Source organism: Carettochelys insculpta, chromosome 1 (assembly GCF_033958435.1).
Source record: "Carettochelys insculpta isolate YL-2023 chromosome 1, ASM3395843v1, whole genome shotgun sequence".
Taxonomy (NCBI): domain Eukaryota; kingdom Metazoa; phylum Chordata; order Testudines; family Carettochelyidae; genus Carettochelys; species Carettochelys insculpta.
Window position 1 is genome coordinate 129,441,408 of NC_134137.1, and position 7,767 is coordinate 129,449,174.

At 44.5% G+C, this 7,767-nt stretch overlaps 1 long non-coding RNA gene across 2 annotated transcripts; it reads left to right on the plus strand.

Moving 5' to 3' along the window:
- Positions 1–3,940: 3,940 nt before the first annotated feature.
- On the plus strand, positions 3,941–7,040 carry LOC142006799 (uncharacterized). 2 transcript variants are annotated; one of them, XR_012643831.1, is made up of 4 exons: positions 3,941–4,089; positions 4,914–5,209; positions 6,185–6,364; positions 6,901–7,040. It is a non-coding gene; the product is annotated as an uncharacterized LOC142006799 (long non-coding RNA). The 2 variants fall into 2 exon arrangements; XR_012643830.1 differs by having other exon boundaries at positions 6,214–6,364.
- The last annotated feature ends 727 nt before the right edge of the window (positions 7,041–7,767 follow it).

The following is a 7,767-nucleotide window of genomic DNA, read 5'->3' on the forward strand; positions in this document are numbered from 1 at the left end:
TCTGAGAGAAAATATTTCCTATAACTGTTTCTTTCAATTTTCCCCCAAATTTCCAATTTTTCCACACTGGTCCTCCGAAAAGAAATGCCAAAAGAAAAAAAAGTTTTCCCTCAAAGGTTCCAATTTTGCTTCTGCATCTGAAGATCCCCATTGATGTTTGGTGAAAATCAGACTTCTGGAAAAGCCACTAGCCCCTCAAGTGGATGCAGGATACGTGTTGTAACAGTCACTCAGTAACTTCTGTCAACGGATTGCTGTAGTGTCGATATAGCCCTAGTGAATAGTTGCCCTGGCTTTTTAATGTGGCTGTTTCAACAGTCTCTCCTTCGTGGGATTTTGATGCCAGAAGCAGCCTGGGCAATACAATTCTGGGGATGTGGATGAATGCTTTGTCTTTGCTTTGAATTTTGTCACTGACTGTAAGGAGAGAAAGCTAGTAAAAAGCAGAACAATGGGGAAGGGAAAATTATTTCTTTTGAAATCTGAATCGCGCCACATAGCAGAACTGGGGTTACACCTTCCCACAGACCAACTCTCATGATGAGAAAAGTCTATTCTCATGACAGACACTTACTTTTTTCTTTAATTGTAAACTGGTAGCTACTTAAGCGCATCTGATCAAGTTGTTTTGAACAAAGAGGGAAAGAAACCTTCTCGGGAAGGGGTCTGTAACCTGTAGTTCTGGAGCCGCATGCGGCTCTTTAAGGATTTCTTTCTGGCTCCCAACGCTATGATTGCAAATTAAAAAAAAACAACCTCTTGATTATTTTCTATAAACAGCAAACATCCTGCAGTAAACATGTATTGCATTATAAATCATTGTGCGTGCTCTGTTCTTAGACTAGGGGTCACAAAAAGTGTGGTTTGATGTTATTAATGAAGTATCTTCTCATATTCATGTGCATTGACACTCTTGAATTATTGAGATTTTTACTGAATTTAAAAAATGGATTAAGCCTGGTGGTGGGTTGGCAGGGGGTTAAGGTTAAGCCTGGTGGTGGGTTGACGCCGTGGGGTTAAGGTTAAGCCTGGGGTGGGTTAGGGCTGCAGGGGGCTGAGTTGAGCTGGAGCCGCACACGGGGTGGTTGAACTGGGGTGGGGGTGGGGGGGGTGTTGAGCTACAGCCACGTGTGGGGGTGGTGAGCCGGAGCTGTCCTCGGGTGGTGCGCTGGGCTGTGGGGGGGCGGTTTGAACTGGGACCACGAGTGGGGGGGCTGAACCAGGACAGGGAGCGGGGGGTGGGGGCGCGGTTGAGCTGGAGCTGCCCATGGGGGCGGTGAGCTGGAGCCGTGCACCGGAGGTTTGAACCAGGGCAGGGAGGGCTGAGCCACAGCAGCGAGTGGGGCAGTAAGACGGCCCTGTTTGGGTGGTGAGCCAGTGGGGACTTTGAACCAGGATCGGGGTTTGGGGTGTGGAGTTTGAACTGGGGCTTGGGGGGCTAAACTGGAGCTGTGCGTGAGGGGTGGTGAGCTGGAGCCAGAGCCTGGTGACCAGGGACGGGGGTTTGAGTTGGAGCTGTGCAGGGCGGGGGGGTTTGAAGTGGGGTGGGGGGGGGCTGTTGAACCGGGGCTGCATGGGGCCAGTGGGGATTGAGCCAGGGCCAGGAGGAGTGGGATTCTGAGTCGTCGCATATTTTGAGGGCTACTGTACTTGGTTGCTAGGTATTACAAAGCAACTAAACAAGAAGATAGATGAAAGCACAGAGAATTACTTCGCTGGGATTCAGTTTATAAGTTACATTGTGCAGGAGGGGTACATCAGACAGCCTGAGAAGTTCTGCACCAAACCCAAAATAAAAAATAACCCAGTCGTGTCTGACTAAATATTTCCTTTCTGCTTACATATCTGTATGCCCAGGTCATGTTGTAGCCTCGGTATTTGCTCGATTCTTTAAGCATACTCAAGATTAAATACCTTGGTCTTTCCACTCTCCAGACAAAGAAAGACCCCCTCAGCAGGCAACTACCTCAGTCCAAAAGATCCCTCTCGCCTCCCATTGGCTCACCTGGCTGCTTGCAACAGAGAGCCAACTCTCTGGGTTTAACCCTTTACAGGAATTCGTTCATAACTACCACTGATGCTATTTGTCTACTTTTTGATTTCAGATAGTTTGGGCAATGAAAGTAGATTAGTCAGTTTCAGCAGTCTGTCCCATTCTTTAGCACAAGACTTTGCATAGGATTTCCAACATTGCATAGGCAATATTTATAACATGTTCCCACCCTCCCCTGCCCATCTAGTTTATATTGACAGTTGGGCTTCTATTCCTTTGCAATGAGTTAAACTGAGGTGCTGTTGAAGTCACTGAATGTTTATTTGAATCATTCCTGAAATTTGCCCTATATCTTTGTAGGTGGGTGGGTGGGAGGTGCATTTTTAGGGACGTGACAGAGCTTCAGGGGACCGCAAAATTGTCTGGCACAACATGGAGCGGAGTCAGAAAGGGGAGCAGAATGGAGTGTGAGGTTATGTTTTAGTTTTCTCTCACACAATCATTTGCAGGGCTGAATGAAAAGTCCCACGGTAATTGGGCCTCGTGTTCTATTAAGAACAGGCCTGGTTCAAAGACTGAGGGCTTCCATTTGAATGTGGTTAGCCAAATGCTTACCAAAGGTTCACCAAGCTACTGACATTTGTTCATATAAAACCCCCAAAGTGCTCTGATTATAGGTGGATTCAGGAATGCACACAAACAGCCTCCTTTTATTCACGTGAGGTGTAATAAAGCAATTCATGCACAGTCAGTCTCTTTATTTTATTTTTTTTTAATACACTACTAAAAAACCTGACAGATCTGTCTAGATTTTTTTTCTTTTTAAGTCTGTTTTTAAAAGAATCCCCTCTCATTGTTTCAGGTGGAATTTCTGTCTACAACGCAGGACTAGGAAACGTCCAAACCTATGGCCAAATGGATATCGGTACATGATGTAAATATTCCCATTGACTGTATTTGGAAGACTTTCTTAAATAAGAATTTGCAATCTCAGTCACCAAATTTTTACATTTTCTAGTCAGTAAATTCTTGGTAAGTTAAATGGTAACTTCAAAATAAATTTGGTCTTGATCTTACAAAAAAATTAGTAATGAGTGTATTAATAAAGTCCGATCCGATCCGATTATTTCTAAGAATTACTAACGCTGTTCTAGCTGGCTGTTGATAATTGTTTGCCCTCTCAATTTCAAGCAACAAGAATACAAGATATTTCAATATCTGCTGCTGCATTAGCAATAAAAGAGGTAAGTGATCTCTTCGGGCAAGGAAGTCTGTATTTCCAATCTTTTTTGTGATTTATTGTGACATAAAATAAGCCAAACCTCTGGGCAAGAGAGGGGGATACCTCCATACTCCTAAAGTGTCAGGGCATAGGCCGCTGTGGTCCTGGAAGTGGCTGGGCCTTGGGGTTGCCTGACTAGGTGCCTCAGCTCAGCACTGTTCAAAGCACAATGCCTGGGGCTCTGCAGGGTGCTGCATAGATGCTCTGTCAATGAATTAAAGGGCCTGGGCTCTGGCCAACACTGTTGATGCAATTGGAGCAGAAGCAGCTAGGAGTCCTGGGCCCTTTTGAAACCGCAGGCCCTGGTGAAGTTGCCTGCTTTATCCTCCGACTTCCATGGGCTTGGCTGGGCACATGTCTGATATAGCCCATGGGGATTTTATCTACTATAATTTTGCACAGAAATGCCTGGAGATGGGGATGGATGCTCTTAATCAAACTGAAATAAGTGAATGGAGACTGAATAAAATTAGCACATGCAGCAAGATTCAAATATTCATCTTTCCTGTTGGAAAATTAGCAAAGTTGGATAATGACAACAGTGCATTAAAAGCAGAAAAGCAAACTGAAAAGTACGTGGCACTGGCCTCTGCCAGGATACAGGATACTGGGCCAGATGGACCATTGGTCTGACCCAGTATGGCCATTCTCATGTTTACAGGAGCGATAGGTTTGCCAGGCTCAAGAGGAACATTTTCTGCTGTGTCTCAACCCAGGAGGTCAGGTGGTTTACAGAGAAAAGGAACCCAGCTGATACTGGGTCTGTCAAAATTCAGCCCAGAGAATGAGCCAAGGTGTCTTTCTGCGACTTCAGGTAGGTACCAACAACAGCAGCAAGGACTGGATCCTCTTGGGCAGTTCAAGTGGCCCTGTTACTTTCCCGAAAAGGTCATTGTGTGACGAGCAGATAGCAGTCCTACACAAACAGTAGAAAAGGATTTTCTGGTCATTCTAGCTGCCCCCAGAAGCACACCACCTCTGGATTGGAGTAGCCCTTTCCCTAGGAAATACATCATTGTTTGGTAGCACCCTGGCTAGTATGCCTGACAAGAAAAGGTTGCAACCCAACATAAATTCATTGGATCAGGCAGAGAACATTATTGTCTTGGAATAATTTCTGAAGTTCTTGTGTGGTGGAGTCCAAAGCTGGTTCCAGAGGTTTTAGTTAACTTCTACCAATGTGGCTGTAGCCTATATGCAGTCTGGTGATGCCAAATCACCCAAACAATAGGCTAGAACAAGGGGCCCATACAGAGGTAAATTAGATGACAAAAAATCCCAACCCTACGGAGTCAAAGGGGACACAGGAGAGAGAGAAGCTAGTGGAAACTTGTGTATCCAGGAAAACATAGAATCTATTGACACTGCAGGCACCCAGGAGTTAAAAGGACTAGGGCAGCATTTCCGGAAGTGTGGTCTGTGGCCCAGCACTGGTCCTTGGTAAAAAAAACACTGGTCTTTAGGAACTACAACTATTAACTTTCTACTGGGTAAATGGTAATTAAGGTAATAACAATAAGTTAGACACAAGTATTTTACATCAAGATTTATATCATTATGTACTATTATTATTGTGAATAAATAATAAATCGTGAAATTTTATTCATTTTTTATTCTTTTTTTTCTATGTGTTCATAGTTTAGAGCCGCAAAAAAAGGTACTGAAAAAAAACATGGTTCCAACTATATGAAGTTTGGGAAACCCTGGACTAGGATATGTGTTTTCCATATGGCCAACTGGGTCTCTGAAGAAAAGAAGGCCAACCAATGGAGTGTGGCTATTTGGATTGCTAATGCGGTCAACTGTGTGGCTTGGGACACTCCATCTTCTCTGTATTCACTAATTTGGCCAGTTGTGAAGTGCGAAACTCCATCAACCCCTGGTGCAGCAGAAAACAGCCTCTGGCCATTGAGAACAATGCAGCTTTTGGAAATGTAAGCAGGATCTGAATGAGCTCTTCTCTGACATCTAGTGAAGCACTGGGGGGAGCAGAACATATGTGCACACACTTACTCTGCCTATAAACTATTTTGCTAGTCTTTAAAGTGCTACTTGACTGCTTTTTTTTTTTTTACTCTGCCTAGGTGAGCGTCAGACAGAGCCCTTTGCAAACGTGATTCAGTTTGGCTGGCTTGGAGATATAATTTGCTTTAGCATGGAATGCTGCAGCAATGAAAGGTTGTGGCTCTATTTGTATGAGTAAAGGGCAGCAGAACAAAACTTATCATGCAATGATTCAGGTGGTCACCCTAAACTAACCTCACTAGCTAAGCAGAAGTAGGGATATCAAATCCCACTGAAAATGAGGATAAGAAGATACGTTCCCAGCTAGTGGTGAGCGTGCTGCCTAAGGAGTCCTAGATACCCTTTGATCCTTCCATCTCTCGACAGAGCTGATTGGCTTCAATGGAGAGCCCTTATTTCTGGTCAGGTGACATCACTGATGAGTATCAGAGGGGTAGCCGTGTTAGTCTGGATGTGCAACAGCAACGAAGGGTCCTGTGGCACCTTATAGACTAACAGAAAAGTTTTGAGCATGAGCTTTCATGAACACAGACTCACTTCATCAGATGCTGGTCTTGGAAATCTGCAGGGCCACGTATAAATAAGCCAGAGCAAGAGTGGGGATAACAAGGTTTTGGGCTAACCTTTAGCCCTCATGTGGGAACAGTGTTGCAGTGAATGACATCTCAGAGATAGCACTGGGTGGGGTCCTGAACCTCTTTAGCTTCATATTCTTAAGAGAAGCCCTAAATATTGACTTAGACTTAGTTCCGCCTGTGCGCCTGGGCACATTGGGCAACAAGTGCTCTCCAGAGATTTCGGTCTGATGCCACTGTTTTTGCTTCTTCCCACATTATACCTATGTTCTTAAAGTCTTCTTTAACGGTGCTTCGCCACGTTTTCAGTGGCCTTCCCCTCTTTCTCTTTCCTTTAGCTGGTGTCCATGGCATTGCTACCTTTGGATGAAGATTATCTGAAAGACGCAAGATGTGTCCAGCAAGACGCAATCTACACTCTGCCACAACATCCTGCAGTCTCCGCAGACCACATCTTCGTAGAATCTCTTCGTTAGTAATGCGATCTATGTAGGTAACACCAAGGATCTTACGCAGACATCGCTGGCGGAACACATTCAGCTTATGTGATATTCTTGCAGTGTTTTTCCATGTTTCACTGGCGTAGATTGCAGTGGACATGACAATAGTGCTATAGAGTCGAAGCTTTGTAGCAAGGCCAATTGTTGACACAGACCAAATTGGGCATAGTCTTTGGAACACTGCTGAGGCTTTCCCGATTCTGCAGGTGACATCCCATCATTGGATGGAGTGCTGCCAAGATAGGTGAACCACCAGACATCTAAGGACTGATTTTCTAAATATTGACTGACGAAATATTGAACCTGACCTTTATTGTTATTGACCAATTCTTCACCACAACTTAATTTTAAATCGTCACAGGGAGCGGTTTCTCTCAGTCATTCTCTAGGCACAGCAGAGGCACCTCTAATCAGATTTTCAATCAGCTTTTTATATAAATCATATTTTTTATTTTTAAATAATCCACACAAAAAACCCTACATTTCTCATTTAAAAATAAAAGTTGATTAAATTAATTTCTTCAGTTCCTTTTAGGATTTGAATGTGAGGAGGCTGACCCTGTGCAATCCTTGGGGAATTGGATTTATTTTTTTAAAGGCACTGAAGAAGGGCAATGTAATGCCCATCCACGGTTACACTTGCTCATGAATAAATCTTGTTTTACCTCATCCATCTATTCTATTTTTTGCTTCAAATTTCTTCCAAGGGCATTTCATGCTGTTTATACACAGTCTATGGGCATTGTTTTTAACCTCTCAAGTTTTTTTCTGTAACTTTATTTCCTCAAGCAGGGAACACATTCAGGTCCATGGATCTTGATGTTCCAAGGGAAGATGATTGTTTTTTTTCTTTTTTTTTTGTAGGGCTGTCAATTAACTCTTATTAATGCCTGTGATTAACGCAGGCCAGAATTAATGCATTAAAGAATGAACAGTGCATTAACGGCCAATTTGTGGAGGGCAGGAGTCCAGCAAGAGCTGCTCCGGAGACTCTCTCGTAAGGTGCAGTAATACACACTGCCACCAGAGGGCACACAGAAAAGTGAAGCAGCAAAAAAGGGGGAAAAAACCCAAAGACGTAGCAGCTCCAGCAGAGAAGTGAACAAGAGGTAAAGACCCTGATGGCTGCTCCTCTCCCCTCCCATATGTTTGTAAAATAAAACAGCCTGAGCCTCCCCTTGCAGGACTCACCCAAGCCACCCTCTCTTTGCCTCCCAGGCCTTTGACTTGTCCTCCCCTGACATCTGATTCTGAGGCTGAGTCCCCCACTCCCAAATTCTGCACTGCCCAGGGTGGGATGTGCCCCTCCCGAGGGGCTGACCCCTTTCTTGAGCTTGGAGAATGACCCCCCCACCACAAGCCCTGTGCCACCTGCAGCTGGGGGCCGAACCT